Here is a 16,786-nt window from a genome sequence, read left to right as displayed (position 1 = left end):
AGGGAGGGGGGCCTGATGACAATTCTGAACCACTTAAAGGAGGGGAAAGTGATCAGGAACAGTCAGCATGGATTCACCAAGGGCAAATCATGCCTGACTAACCTAATTGCCTTCTATGATGAGATAACCGGCTCTGTGGATGAGGGGAAAGCAGTGGATGTGCTATTTCTGGACTTTAGCAAAGCTTTTGATACAGTCTCCCACAGTATTCTTGCCAGCAAGTTAAAGAAGTGTGGGCTGGATGAATGGACGGTAAGGTGGATAGAAAACTGGCTAGATGGTCGGGCTCAACAGGTAGTGATCAATGGTTCCATGTCTAGTTGGCAGCCGGTATCAAGTGGAGTGCCCCAAGGGTCGGTGCTGGGGCCGGTTTTGTTCAATATCTTCATTAACGATCTGGAGGATGGTGTGGACTGCACCCTTAGCAAGTTTGCAGATGACACTAAACTGGGAGGAGTGGTTGATACGCTGGAGGGTAGGGATAGGATACAGAGGGACCTAGACAAATTAGAGGATTGGGCCAAAAGAAATATGATGAGGTTCAACAAGGACAAGTGCAGAGTCCTGCACTTAGGACGGAAGAAGCCCATGCACTGCTACAGACTAGGGACCGAATGGCTGGGCAGCAGTTCTGCAGAAAAGGACCTAGGGGTTACGGTGGACGAAAAGCTGAATATGAGTCAACAGTGTGCCCTTGTTGCCAAGAAGGCTAATGGCATTTTGGGTTGTATAAGTAGGGGCATTTCCAGCAGATCGAGGGATGTGATCATTCCCCTCTGTTCAGCACTGGTGAGGCCTCATTTGGAGTACTGTGTCCAGTTTTGGGCCCCACACTACAAGAAGGATGTGGATAAATTGGAGAGAGTCCAGCGGAGGGCAACAAAAATGATTAGGGGGCTGGAGCACATGACTTATGAGGAGAGGCTGAGGGAACTGGGATTGTTTAGCCTGCAGAAGAGAAGAATGAGGGGGGATTTGATAGCTGCTTTCAACTACCTGAAAGGGGGTTCCAAAGAGAATGCATCTAGACTGTTCTCAGTGGTGTCAGATGACAGAACAAGGAGTAATGGTCTCAAGTTGCAGACGGGGAGGTTTAGGTTGGACATTAGGAAAAACTTTTTCACTAGTAGGGTGGTGAAGAACTGGAATGGGTTACCTAGGGAGGTGGTGGAATCTCCTTCCTTAGAAGTTTTTAAGGTCAGGCTTGACAAAGCCCTGGCTGGGATGATTTAGTTGGGTTTGGTCCTGCTCTGAGCAGGGGGTTGGACTAGATGACCTCCTGAGGTCCCTTCCAACCCTGAGATTCTATGATTCTATGACATGTACCCAGAACCACACGCAACAATGTTTTTGCCCCATCAGGCATTGGGAGCTTAACCCAGAATTCCAATGGGCGGCGGAGACTGCGAGAACTGTGGGATAGCTACTACAGTGCAACGCTCCGAAAGTCGACGCTAGCCTTGGTATTGTGGACTGTAACAGGGTCGGACTCACCCCTGCGGCGCCTCCTGCTGGTGACTCCAGGAATTAGCTCAGTCCAGTGTTCGGAGCGCCCTCTGCAGGCTGGTGATCCACCTTTCCTCAGGCCCCGCATGTCCCTCCCTGGACCCGGTGCCCTCTTACATGGGGTGCTGCCCCTGGCAGTAACCCCCTTCTCTCTGGGTCTCCCCTTCTTGGGGAACCCCCACCCTCTATCCCCACCTTGCCTCAGTATTGGCTACTGCCAGTCATTGTCTAGCCCCACACTCTGGGGCAGACTGCAGTATCAGCCTACTCATCACAGGCAAAGGGGTTTGGACCTGCTGCTTTGGCCTACTCCTGGGCTGCCCTCTACAACCCCCAGTACCTGTTAGCCCTTCACTAGGCCGCAGCCTGGGGCTTTCCAGACTGGAGCTCCCCAGCTCCTCAGTCTTTCCCCAGCCCTGCTTCACTCAGGTATCTGGTCTCAAGCTCCCTGCAGCTAGGCCCTTCTCTCTCTGAAGGCAGAGAGAGACTGTCTTCTTCTGGCTTCCCTGGCTTTTTTATAAGGCCCTGTTGCTCAGTTTGGGGAGTGGCCCCAGCTGCAACCACTTCCCCAATCAGCCCAGCCTAAAGGCTGTCTTCTCAAGCCTCGGCCCCTTCCCAGGGCTGTTTTTAACCCCTTCAGGGCCGGAGCAGGGGTTCACCCTGCTACATGGACGCACACCACCAACTTAATGCACTTAGTGGGGACACACACAATCGACTGTATCAAATCGATTTCTAAAAAATCGACTTCTATTAAATCGACCTAATTTCATAGTGTAGACATACCCTAAGATAGCTATTTGGACCATTACAAAAAATTCTCTGCAGTTTTCCAAAAATAATTTTAAAAAATTAATAAAATTTTAAAAATTGTGGGAAACTTTCTAAACATGATTCAACACACGCATGATACAAGTTTATAACAGAGAGGAATCCAGCTGTTCTTCATTGCGTGCAATAGCAGGGTAAGAGAGATACAGATGATGTGCCACTTTTGGGGACCATATCAACTCAGATCTGATTTTTTCCCAAGTTGTTTCTTGGGGAAACATATTCATATTTGATTAATTCAAGTCCTGTTGCAGCACCTGAGCTGCAACCGAGAAATATCATTGCAATGAAGCTCTAGGAAAGGGGACGCAAAAGCCAACCTAACTATTGGAGGTTAGAAAGAAACTTTCCTTGGGAACACCTTATCCCATAACTGACTACTGCAGAGGCACCTTCCTCTGAAGCACCTAATACTTGTCACCATCAGAAGCTAGATCGGTGATTCTCAAACTTTTCTACTGGTGACCCCTTTCATATAGCAAGCCTCTGAGTGAGACCCCCTCCTCATCAATTAAAAATACTTTTACATATATTTAACACAATTATAAATGCTGGCGGCAAAGCAGGGTTTGGGATGGAGGCTGACAGCTCGCAATCCCCCATGTAAGAGCCTCACAGCCCCCTGATGGGTCCTGACCCCCAGTTTAAGAACCCCTGGACTAGAAACTGGGCTAGATGGACCTCAATTCTGATGCAGTTTGGCAATTCCCATGATCGTCAAGGAGCAGTTATTTGACCAATGTCCCTTTCACACACCTCAAGTAACTGACAAGGACTAAGTTAAAGATCCCATGGCAATACAACAACCACCCAGGGGCTATTCCAGATATCCTGACCAATATATCCCCTCAATAAAAACAAATGCTTAATTCCAAGGCTCTGTGAAATATGGCTAAGCATACAATGGCTGTCGAATTTTCCTACACAGTCACTAAGCTACCAATATCTAACTCATTGCTTTGTTTGTAAAGCACGTTGAGATATAGCACATTGGCTATTAAAGGCATAACATAAAATCTAATTCCTCTATATTGTAAAGCTCCAAGGCTCCTTTTAATATGATATACACTCCCTCCCCCCATCTAGACTGTAACTGTGCTTCTTTCTCATGAAAATGCTGTCCATAGACCCTAGCCAGACTTCCTAAAACAGAGCAAAATATATATTACCCATATAGTTGTCACAGTTTCATTAATCTGGTACTCTGAGCATGTCTGCCTGCCAGGGGGCAGGTTGTTGGCCTTGGGTAGCGGCTGGGAGCTAGAGAGGATGATTTGAGAGAAAGTGTTAATAAGAAAAGAGTGAACTAGAAGGACATGGAGGCAGAGGGAAGGGACAAAAAGCAGAGAATAAAAGTAATGAGTTAGATTTTCAGCTGGTGTAAATCAGCATCACCCCACTGAGGCCAACAGAGAGAAGTTGTTTTGCACCAGATCAAGATCTGGCCCTTAATATTCTTCTGTTTGCCAGTGCTCATTTCCAAAGGCTTCTGGGCTTTTTAACAAAAAATAAACTAAAGCCATAATATGCAATAAAGTGGCAACATGCCAGAGTAAGTACCACAGCGGGACCAATGTCTGGGATTTAAAAAAAACAGCAAAACAATACAGAACTACAAAACACAGACAGACAGCATCCAAAACCAGTAATAAAACACAGTCTTGTGCCTACCACTGGTAGCATCTGCCAATGTCAATAGGCATAAAATTCCACTGTACAGGTCCTTGAAAGAGAAGATCCTGACTCCTATCTTCTCATGATATCATGGTGGTAGTGGGCCAATAAGCTAGTGTTGCCACCTCTGCAATACAAAAACACTCTCGTCAGATCTCTCTACTCAAGGGAGGATCCAAAACGCCAACTAGAGGGCTTCCACTTCCCTCTACTACCCTTATATCTTTCTTTAGCCTGGCGAGAGTCTTCCTGTTCCTTGCAGGCCTCTCAGCTACCCAAAGAGGGACTGCAGAGTTCCATCCCCCCTGTCTCCCTTACTCCTTGTTCTTTCCCCTCTTATCTATGCTTCTTTCCTTTATAGCAACCCCCAGCTCCTTCCCAGCTGGGTTTCATCTTGAATTAGGCTTACCACACTCTGTAGTTGCCACTAGGAGCCCTAACTGAGCTCTCCAGCTGCCCCTATCCCATTTAGTGCCAGTGTGGGGTATACACCCCATCATAAGATTTTTATACAGTTTCCATCTCCACAGTACCTGTGTGCTTTCCACCTGTGCATTACGCAACATAATTAACACCTGACACATATCTGCTCTTTCATCCTTTAGGAATAGATGCTTACTTTTCTCCTGGCAAGAGGTTAACAGTAAAGTGAACTACGATTTGTAGTAGAACCGGAGCTATTTAATATATTTGTTCATTTTCTCTCTGGATAAGAATGTTAATATTAAGATGCCAACATCTGTGGATTTAAGTTAGTTAAGACTAATTAGAACTTCGCAGGCCCTCTCAGAGGTCCAGAAAGGCCTAGGCCACTTCCAGCTTTTGAGGCCCCTAGCCATAATAAAAATAAAAAATGATGACACATGAAAACAAAATAAGGCACCAAAAAAAGAGTGAGACATAATTTGAATATTTTTTTATTTAACAAATGCTTTTCTAGTCTTTTCCTGTGCAAATGCACTAATTATTGAGGAAAAATCTAGCTTTCGTGCAATGTCAGTTGATATTAAGCATGGTGAGTCCATTCAAACACTCTTGTCCCAAGACAAAAGGATGACATATATATATAGTAAACCCAGACATGAATACAGACAGAGAGATAATGTCCAAAAATTTCAAACGTGTGTCCTCACGAAACTCACTGTACAAAATTGTCATCACAAATTTTCACCTTGAATCTGGGCCTATAGACTACAAAAGCCTATGATGATGCCCAAGCTACCAAGATAGGGCTCAACCAACCAACCAGTCACCTCTTTTAGCTACCATATAATAAGATAATAATGAGGAATTCTCACACATATGTAATTTCTTAGTCAACTAGACGTAAAACTATAAAGACACTAAAAGGTAACAATTCTCTACCTTTTAATGCTCACTTGATCCAGCACAAGCCACTAGTAGTGGTTTGTTTATATAATCAGCTGATCTGAGAGGACACGTTTATCACGGTCTAATCTTGTGCCATCAGAATTGACATATGTTAATTAATATTTATGAACATTTTTAACTCTTTAATATGACAAAATCGATATCAGTTAACAAAAAAAAAGTCTCTAACCAAATCACATCTCTTATTTGCTTAAATTTGAAGCTCTAAGCTGAGAGAGCGTGTCACATTTTGGTCCGACAGGGATGCACATAAAAACAAGTTGTGAAACTTATCAAATGCCAAAAAATTAACAAGTGTCTAAATTTGAGGCCCCCTTTGAGCTTGAGGGCCAGGCCAAATGGCCCTCCGCCACCCACCGCTCCAGATTGGCTCTGGAGCTTCAGAAGGACCTAACAAAGCTTGGTGAAGGGGCAACATGATAGCAGATGAAATTCAACATAAACAGAAGTATGATATGCTTAGTACTGCCAATCCAAAGCCCTCAAAAAGGATGAGTTGGGCCTCAAAAAATCATGAGTTTGGCTTAAAAACTCATGAGATTTTTAAAATAAAATAATAATAATACACAACTTTGGGTTCTTTTTGGTCTTCTGGTTTCTCAGTCTGTAGGCCACACTCAGGTCACATTTTCAGTCTCTTCTCCTCAACCATGAGAACTGTAATAGAAGCTGAGAGTCTCAAATAATCACATGACTCTAGGAGCTATGGGGTTAAGATAAACAGCAAGTATCACAAAATTTGCAATACAATAGTGAGAGCTGACAACACTGTAAGTTAAAAGGAATAATCTGAAATATTCATACACTTTGATAGGTTCTCAGTCAACTCAAACTATCTGTAACTATTCAGGAAAAAATACCTAAGTATGAGTGTGAGTAGTTTAATGAAGAAAAGCAATCAAAACATACTAAGAGTATAGAGAATCATACTGAAAATGTGCCGTGCTCCATATTACTGGTACCTCACCTTGATTAGTTAGTTCAGTTAATCTTAAAATGGACTAAATAGAAATAGACCAAAATCCGGGAGACATTAGATGGCAGCAGCAGCTACTGGAGGACCAGAGCAGTCTCAGAGCTACTTCTTTAGAAGGGGAAATGGACAGGGCTACTTTCAAAAATCATAGAATCATAGAATATCAGGGTTGGAAGGGACCTCAGGAGGTCATCTAGTCCAACCCCCTGCTCAACGCAGGACCAATCCCCAACTAAATCATCCCAGCCAGGGCTTTGTCAAGCCTGACCTTAAAAACCTCCAAGGAAGGAGATTCCACCACCTCCCTAGATAACCCATTCCAGTGCTTCGCCACCCTCCTAGTGAAAAAGTTTTTCCTAATATCCAACCTAAACCTCCTCCACTGCAACTTGAGACCGTTACTCCTTGTTCTGTCATCTGCCACCACTGAGAACAGTCTAGATACATCCTCTTTGGAACCCCCTTTCAGGTAGTTGAAAGCAGCTATCAAATCCTCCCTCATTCTTCTCTTCTGCAGACTAAACAATCTCAGTTCCCTCAGCCTCTCCTCATAAGTCATGTGCTCCAGCTCCCTAATCATTTTTGTTGCCCTCTGCTGGACTCTTTTGAATTTTTCCACATCCTTCTTGTAGTGTGGGACCCAAAACTGGACACAGTACTCCAGATGAGGCCTCAGCATGCCGAATAGATTGGAATGATCATGTCCCTCGATCTGCTGGCAATGCCCCTACTTATACAGCCCAAAATGCTTTCAACGTTCTTGGCAACAAAGGCACACTAGACTTATATCCAGCTTCTCGTCCACTGTAACTCCTAGGTCCTTTTCTGCAGAACTGCTGCCTAGCCACTCAGTCCCTGGTCTGTAGCAGTGCATGGGATTCTTCTGTCCTAAGTGCAGGACTCTGCACTTGTCTTTGTTGAACTTCATCAAATTTCTTTTGGCCCAATCCTCTAATTGGGGTAGGTCTCTCTGTATCCTATCCCTACCCTCCAGCATATCTACAACTCCTCTCAGTTTAGTGTCATCTGCAAACTTGCTGAGGGTGCAATCCACGCCATCCTCCAGATCATTAAGGAAGATATTGAACAAAAGCAGCCCCAGAACAGACCCTTGGAGCACTCCGCTTGTTACCAGCTGCCAACTAGACATGGAGCCATTGATGACTGCCCACTGAGCCCGATGATCTAGCCAGCTTTCTATCCACCTTATAGTCCATTCATCTAGCCCATAATTCTTTAACATGCTGGCAAGAATATTGTGGGAGACTGTATCAAAAGCTTTGCTAAAGTCAAGGAATAACACATCCACTACTTTCCCCTCATCCACAGAGCCAGTTGTCTCACCATAGAAGGGAATTTGGTTAGCCAGGCATGACTTGTCCTTGATGAATCCATGCTGATGGTTCCTGATCACTTTCCTCTCCTCTAAGTGCTTCAAAATTGTTTCCTTGAGGAACTGCTCCATGATTTTTCCAGGGACTGAGGCAAGGCTGACTGGCCTGTAGTTCCCCAGATCCTCCTTCTTCCCTTTTTTAAAGATGGGCACTACATTAGCCTTTTTCCAGTCATCCAGGTCCTCCCCCAATCTCCATGAGTTTTCAAAGATAATGGCCAATGGCTCTGCAATCACATCCGCTAACTCCTTTAGCACCCTTAGATGCAGTGCATCTGGCCCCATAGACTTGTGCTCATCCAGCTTTTCTAGCTAGACCTGAACCACTTCTTTCTCCACAGAGGGCTGGTCACCTCCTCCCCATACTGTGCTGCCCAGTGCAGTAGTCTGGGAGCTGACCTTGTTCGTGAAGACAGAGGCAAAAAAGCATTGAGTACATTAGCTTTTTCCACATCCTCTGTAACTAGGTTGCCTCTCCCATTCAGTAAGGGGCCCACGCTTTCCTTGACCTTCTTCTTGTTGCTAATATACCTGAAGAAACCTTTCTTGTTACTCTTAACATCTCTTGCAAGCTGCAACTCCAAGTGTGATTTGGCCTTCCTGATTTCACTCCTGCATGCCTGAGCAATATTTTTATACTCCTCTCTGGTCATTTGTCCAATCTTCCACTTCTTGTAAGCTTCCAAGCTTCCACTTCTTGTAAAGTACTCTCTCTTTCTCCCAGCATCACTGTAGCACCTTCCTCGGTCCCCTTCTCCACCATGCTGCTCTGGATTTAAAGAGACAGTACACATATGATCATCCATGGATAGCCATCCAATGCTGCCCATTCCCCAGGCTTTAAATAGAGCACAGTCCGTTCAATCGCTACAAAAAGCACTGGATCCTCTAATCTAATTGCATCTTCCTCTGATAGAATTAGCACCTTTCCTTGATTTAAAAGCCATTGTATTTACTCTGGAGGATTTTCAAAGAGTTATGTCTATACATTGGTACATAAACCCTGTAAATCAGATTGAATAGATGTAGGAACCCTGATCTAGAGCTGCTGGAAAGTTTTGGTTGAAACGCTTTTACCACAGAAAATGTTCTTTTTCATCAAAATGGAGATTTCTGAGAGAAAACATTTTTTTACTAATATTTTGGGGTTTCTGTAAAAAAGAATGAAAACCTGAAAAAACATTGGATTTGGGTTGTTTTTTGGGGGGGAAGGGTGGGAAAGGAAAGTATGAAAACCAAAACAACCTTTAAAGAAGATTTTCAATGAAAACGATGACAACTTTTTTGTTTTCATCAAAATTTATAATGGGAACTAAAAACATTTCTCAAACAACTCTCCCTTAATAGCCCCTTTCAGTTTTACTTCACATACAGTAAAAGGGACTGAGCTCCCTTCTAATCTAAGGAGATAAGCCAGGATATTACAGGTTTTGTTGCCCTCTTTACACATCTTCACCTTCATTTCCCATGCACATGTGCTGTTCTCCACAGTTACCCCTGATCTCAAGATACCATGCTTTCCATTTTGAAGTGGTGATGCCCTGTGAAAACAGTAGTGTATATTAGAATATACCGCATTGCCAAGGAACTCCAGTGATGGACCAGGACCCCATTGTGCTAGGTACTGTGCAAACATAGAACAAAAGGACAGTCCCTGCCCAGGAAGATTTATAATCTAAGTATAGGACAAGTGACAACAGATGGATACAGACAAGACGGTGTTACCCAGGGTTCTTTCAACCCAAAGCTCTTGGTAACTTTACTCTGTGCGAGGAGGTGTCAGGGAGTACAAGGAAACAGTGACACATTTATCAGCATGATAGGCTGTTCTCTCAGCACATCAGCATCTTCACCATTGCCAAGTTTTTTGGAGGCATCGTGGCACAGCAGAGTTTTGATAAAGGATAATGAGGTAGCTTTGCATATGTTTCTGGGGAGTGCTTCCTGTGTGTGAGGGGCAGCAGGGGAGAAAGCAGAAAGGAGCTAGTTTGAAAATGTAACAAGTGAGCAATGGAGGCTGGCATCACGAACCAATTGGGAGTCGTTATCTTGATAGTGAATGAGCGATGATAGGTGGGGTGGAGATAGTCCATGAAGGGCCTTGAAAGTGACAATAACTGGTTTATGTTTGACATGCAGGATGTAGGATGGAATTTGAGGAGAGGAACTCCAGACAGCGGTTGTAAACAGTGTAATCAAAGAACCTAGAGATGAAAGAGAAGATGGGGAGGTAGATGGAGAGACGAGTGGGATTGAAGGTGTTTGGGGTTTTTTTCAGATGGAAGAGACTGAAGCATGTTTGTATTGTGAGGGGAAAGAGCCAGAGGGGAGTGAAAGGTTAAGGAGAAGAGTAAGGGAGGGTTCAAGGGAAATCAGGAGATCCATGGGGGTCACCAGAGCAAGTGGAGGGATTAAAGGAGGAGTGCAGATGAGAAAATAGAGGTACTAACTATAGCTAGAAGGAGAAGAGGAAGGAAAGTTAGAAAGGAAGTCAAACAAGAGGTATATTAAGTAGAAGGGAACCCAATAGTGGAAAGGAAGGTAGAGCCCTCATAAGAGGTAAAAAAAAAAGGGTGGGGGGTAAGTGATGGAGTCCACAATAAGATGGTCGTCTGGTTACAGGACTATGCTAGACTGCAGAGGAGCAGGTTCAGTTGCCAATTCTACTAAAGAGCTGCTGTGAGACGGTGGCCAACTCACATCATCTATAAATTGGGACGCTGCTTCCTTCCCCCACCTTGTCGGTCTTGTTCATTTAGACTGCAAGAAATTTGGAGCAGGGCCTATCTCTCGCTATAAGTTTGTACAGCATCTAGAACAATCAGATCCTGATCTCAGCTGGGGCCTCCAGGTGCCACTAGGAGAAGAATGTATAAAAAGGCTCTATAAAGCAGGGACATCTGTAAATAGAGTATATTTACATCCTAATCCAAGTTTTCTCTATTTCTCTCATTTTTCCTTTAATTGGTCCCATTCCCCTCTCATAACTTTATTCTCATCCCAGCAAAGCAGGCCTATTGTGTAAATAAAACATGTAAAACACATTTTAATATGGCAACTATCTGTATCGGCATCGACATTTGCATTTTACAGCCCTTTAAATAACCGCCACAAGGGAACGGCAAAGAGATATGACAGCTTTCAGGAGTTCAGCTCTGATTCTCTCATCTGCTTTTCCTTTGCCACAGACGTCTGCTGGGCACACACAGCAGTTGATTTTCCAAGAGATCCAGGAATGACATTGCTTCCTCTACATTATGGAAGAATTTAATTAGACTCCTGTAAAGGACTTTGACTCTTACAGGAGATTATATTTTCCTTCAAATCTTCTCTTTTATGAACAGCATTCTTCTTCTTGAGTGGCTACACATGCATCAGAGAAGAACATTCTCCTTTTCACTTTGTTTCTTATTGAGTCCATTTCCCGGGCTAATATGAAGGCCTTTTCTTTGTCTGGGAATTTTAGAATCTCATTATCAATGCCCTTGAGGGTTTATTAGCAAAAAGTTTTGGGAGAGAGCTATGAATCAAGTTTTGAGTCCTCTATTGTGAAGATCTAATTCTGTGTGAACGCATATCACTTCTTTGCACTTAGCTTTATTCTAGCTCTGTCCTCCATATATTTATATTTATGCTGTTTCTGAGCAATGTCCTCTTGACTGATTTGAGTTTGAGATGCAGATTCTCTGGCCCGATGTTCAGCTGGTGTAGGTTCCTGTGCCTCCACTGAAATGAATGAGGCTACACTCAATTACACCAATGGAGGATCTGGCCCTCAGTCTTTACTGTCCCCAGTCTAGAACTCTGCTTGATGCCCTCCACCTCAGTTCTGAGCCCATTGGCTGACTTATACACAGAAGTCATTTGCAAAGAGAATTGTGCTTTTCTACGTAGCTTTTAGAATTTTTTCTCTTGCAGCTTCCAGGTTTCCCATGCAGGCCTCTCCTCTCTCTGACTGTGACTTAAGGCAGATTACAAGAGACCAGTACCACAACCAAACAGCTGCTGAATCCTGATCAAAGTAATTAATTTGGCCTCGGTTTTTCCTTCAAGTTTGTTTGGCCAGGGGATCCAGGATTGAATGGGATTTGGACCCCCCAACTCCTATTGGCTCCTTTGAAAATCTCACCTTAAATCAATCTTGGCCACAGATTTCTGGTCCCAGCAAGCCGAATTTGCTGCTGTTTTGGGTCACATGACCTCAGCTAAAGTGCATTAATTGTGACTTGTAACACTGGATGCAGGTCTTATCTCAGTTCTGGATCTATGCCAGCCATGCCAAGTTGTGTGGCTCTTATAGTGAACAAATTCAGAGGAGACTGTGAGGGGTTTGGTCACAGAGACCCCCTTGAGGCTGTCACCTGACATGCTGGAATTACCGCTGAGCCTGTTTTCCACTGCCAGCTTGGGATTCCAGAACCCTGCTGCAATGTTGAGCCAGACATGCTAGTCTGCTGCAGCACAGACCTAGGTCTGGTCCACACCTCCAAAGCTGCAGACTTTAACCAAAAACTGCTCAGCATGTCACCTATCTCCAGCACCCAGACACCCAGCTCCCAATGGGATCCAAACCACAAATAAATCCATTTTATTCTGTATAAAGCTTATACAGGGTAAACTCATAAATAGTCCGCCCTCTATAACCCTGATAGATATGCACAGCTGTTTGCTCCCCCCAGGTATTAATCACTTACTCTGGGTTAATTAATAAACAAAAGTGATTTTATTAAGTATAAAAAGTAGGATTTAAGTAGTTTCAAGTAATAACAGACAGAACAAAGTAAGTTACCATGAAAAATAAAACAAAACACACAAGTCTAAGCCTAATACATTTAAGAAACTGAATACACGTAAATCTCACCCACAGAGATGTTCCAATAAGCTTCGTCCACAGACGAGGCGTCTTCTTAATCTGGGCCCAATCCTTTCCCCTGGTACAGTTCTTGTTAGTTCTAGCTCAGGTGGTAACTGCGGGATTTCTCATGACTGCAGCCCCCTTTGTTCTGTTCCACCCCGTTTTATAGCTTTGGCTCAAGGTGAGAATCTTTTGTCTCTCTGGGTTCCCACCCCTCCTTCTAAGTGGAAAAGCACCAGGTTTAAGATGGATTCCAGTGCCAGGTGACATGATCACATGTCACTGTAAGACCTCATTCTCCATTCTTTCAGGACTGGCCTGCATGTACCCAGGAAGGTTTGCGAGTAAACAGAGCCATTCACAACCAATTGTCCTAGTTAATGGGAGCCATCAAGATTCCAAGCCACCATTAATGGCCCACACTTTGCATATTTACAATAGGACTTCAGAGTAATACTTCATATTTCTAGCTTCAGATAAAAGAATGATACATTCAGACAAATAGGATGAACACACTCAGTAGATTATAAGATTTGTAATGATACCTCACAAGAGACCTTTTGCATAAAGCATATTCCAGTTACATTATATTTACACTCATAAGCATATTTCCATAAACATATGGAGTGCAATGTCGCACCCTCCTCATGAACTTTTCAAAAAATTCTGGAAACCATGTGCTTTGTGATTGCTCTCTCTTTACCTATGTGTTTGGTTTCCCCCAGTCCACAGAGGCCCTTTGTACTAACCCTCTTTGCTTATTTAAAACACAGCAGCCTGAACTCAACCACACTTTGCCACCTGAGACCAGAGACCTGGAGTCCTTGACTCATTAAAAAGCGAGATGCAATTAGAGGCAGCACGGACTGCCTCCCTCCCTCCCATTCAGTGCCCATATCTGAAGCTCTCTTTCCTTTGTGAGCTCTAATGCGTGTTTAATGTGCATCTTAATTATTTGATTACAATGGCATAATTATATAATTGTAATGTATTGTGCAGGCTGGCTGGAAAGAGACTGGAGATGCTCATTGAGTGACGTTGGGTAAACAGAATAACAACATCAAGAAAGAGAATAAATATAATGAGATGATAATTTGGGAATGTTTAAGGAAATGGGCACTTTGGAAAATGAAACTGGCTGGGTTCCCCTCCTCTCCTTTCTTACCATCAGTGTGAATGTTTCTCTTGTTGCCAGAACGAGAAAGAGGCCATTCTGTGCTAGATCATTCTGAGTAAAGATGGGCAACATGCAAAAATTCTGGCACCTCAAACAACATAACCAGCGTATTTGTTGGTAACAATATCTTCCATGTGCCTCAGTGCGCTGACTATTGTCTCTGGAATTTAGATAAAGTATGGACTAATATGTTAGGATAAGTCCTGAGGGACTCATGACAGAGGTTAGTCATGTTGCTTAATGCACGGCCAGAAAGTATTTAGATTCTATGGTGATGAAGGTGATATAAGAACCTATATAGAATAAAATACCCAATGAAGTCAATAGAAGTCTGTGACTGACAGCACCCCTGTATTCACACCCTGCACGTTATTGTAATAATCTTTGTGCAAAATATGCCTCATGAGGTATCATTTAAAAACCAACAATATGCTGATCATCAATGTTCTTGTGTAATGTATGTACAAAATGCTTATTAAGCATTATGGACATAAGCTGAAATTACAACTAAAATCTGTTTACCAGAAAAGTCTGAGGAATGGGTCAACTGATTTCTCAAAGTCAAAGGACAAGCGGACGCCTCCAGCCAGGTGCCATCGAAGTTGATGGGCAATCACCTGGCAAGTGACCTTCTTTGGCACCAAAGGGGGACAGGAACAGATCGAACTGCACTTTAGCAAACAACAACGTGGAACCTCTTTCACCACGAGATGTCCTCACAACTTGAAGGAACTTTATCTAGGGATAACCCTCAAAAATGCATTTTAAATAGTGATTGGACTGCAAAAGTGAGGTGCAAAAACATCCCAGGATCTCTCTCCCTCTCTCCGTTTCATGTAAGAAGACAAAGGAAGCAATCCATTGATCTGGGGAGAGGACCCTGATCTGAGGGTTTGGTCAGCAATGTTGCTGGGAACCTGTGATGAGGATTTTACCTTGAACCAAGTCTAGCTTATTTCATTTTAGCTACTAGAAAGGTGGTTATCTTTATTTCTCTTGTAACCATTTCTGACTTTAATACTTGTACTCACTTCAAATCTCTCTCTTTGTAGTTAAATAAACTTATTTTATTTTTTAATCAAAACTAATCCAGTGATGTGTTTAAACTGAACTGTTTGGGTAACTCCAGTTAAAGTAGCAAACTGTTGCATATTGACCCCTTACAGTGGCAACAGACCGCTAATACCTGAACTGCCCAGGAGCGGGCTGGCCAGGGCAGGAAACACATTTTGGGGGAAATTTGGGACTGGGAGTGTGCTGGGGTCACTCTGCAGGTCAGGGCCGCCCAGAGGATTCAGGGAGCCTGGGGCAAAGTAATTTCGGGGGTCCCTTCCATAAAAAAATTTGCAATAATATACAATACTATATTCTCGTTGGGGCCCCTGCGGGGCCCAGCACAAATTGCCCCACTTGCTCCCCCCCACCCCAGGCGGCCCTGGGAAAAATACACCTTCTGCATCTTGGCACAAACCCAGCTTTGAGAAAACTTCTTTACAAGATATCACTGGTTCTCAGCATCAGCTAGTGCTAAAAGGCACTAAAGCTCATTAAAAGGGTTGGACAAATATTTTCCGTCAAAACTTTTTCTGGATCGAAAACTAGGGGTTTTTAAAAAGCAGAAAAAAATCACGGACAATGTCTGCTTTCCTTCAAAATTTGTTGTGTTTTTTTTAATTGAAAAGCTGAAATTAGTCTGCCAAAACCTGAATATGGTTTGGGGTTTCAGAAGTGTGTGGCCAAATATTTGCTGCTTGCTGTGTTTGATTGTTTAAAGAAACAATAAAAAATTCTGCTTAAAAAAATCCAAAACTTTTGAACCACCTCAGCTTGTGACCAAACGCCTGAGCCCATCCAGGCAGAGATTTTTCCAGGTTTCTGATACTCTGCTGGCTTCCTTGACTCATATCTGTCTCCATAACTTTGGGTTCATTTAGGTTAGAACATAAGAACAGCCATACTGGGTCAAACCAAAGGTTCATCCAGCCCAGTATTCTGTCTACCGACAATGGCCAATGCCAAGTGCCCCAGAGGGAGTAAACCTAACCGGTAATGATCAAGTGATCTCTCTCCTCCCATCCATCTCCATCCTCGGACAAACCAAGGTTAGGGACACCGTTCCTTACCCATCCTGGCTAATAGCCATTAATGGACTTAACCTCCATGCATTTATCTGTTTCCTAGAGACTGGCTCCATGGGGTCCCTCACAAACTGGAGACGGTTACTGTGGGTTTGTCTTTAGTATAGCTTATGTACATACTACACGAACTGAGCATTTGAGCTTGTTCCAGAATCTGGGATGAGCCTATGTTGTGAAAAATGAAATGCTCAAAATAGCACATGCAGGTGAATGGACACAGGGTGCTAAAATTAAATTAACCTAGGGGTTCTCAAACTGGGGGTCGGTACCCCTCAGAGGGTCATGAGGTTATTACTGGGGGTCACGAGCTGTCAGCCTCCACCTCAAACCCTGCTTTGCCTCCAGCATTTGTAATAGTGTTAAATATATAAAAAAGTGTTTTTAATTTATTGGGGGGGGAGTCGCACTCAGAGGTTTGCTATGTGAAAGGGGTCACCAGTATAAAAGTTTGAGAACCACTGAATTAACCCCTCTGGAGCCTCAGGGAATGTAGGGGGGGGGTCTCCCTTGGTAGGGTTGGGAAGGCTATTGCTCTTCTCATATGATCCCTCCCCCAGTGGCTAATTTGAAATGAAGCTACCCTCTCCTGATATGAATCTCCCTATGGCACTGAAATTAAATATAGATTATAATTTGGCATGTGAGAAGTGAAAGGGATGGTAGCCCTAATGGAAAAGCTAACAGCTTGACTCTTCTGCAAGCATCAAACTGCTGAATAAGCTTTAGGGTAGGGAAGGCTGTGCCTCCCAAACAGCTTGGCCCTGCCCCCATCTGACTCCCACCCACTTCCTGCCCCCCGACTGCCCACCCCCCTCAGAATCCCTGACCCATCCTGCACCTTGTC

This window comes from Mauremys mutica, chromosome 9 (genome assembly GCF_020497125.1).
Source record: "Mauremys mutica isolate MM-2020 ecotype Southern chromosome 9, ASM2049712v1, whole genome shotgun sequence".
NCBI classification, from domain to species: Eukaryota; Metazoa; Chordata; order Testudines; family Geoemydidae; genus Mauremys; species Mauremys mutica.
The sequence above is the reverse complement of the archived record's forward strand: the minus strand, read 5'-3'. Positions refer to the sequence as shown.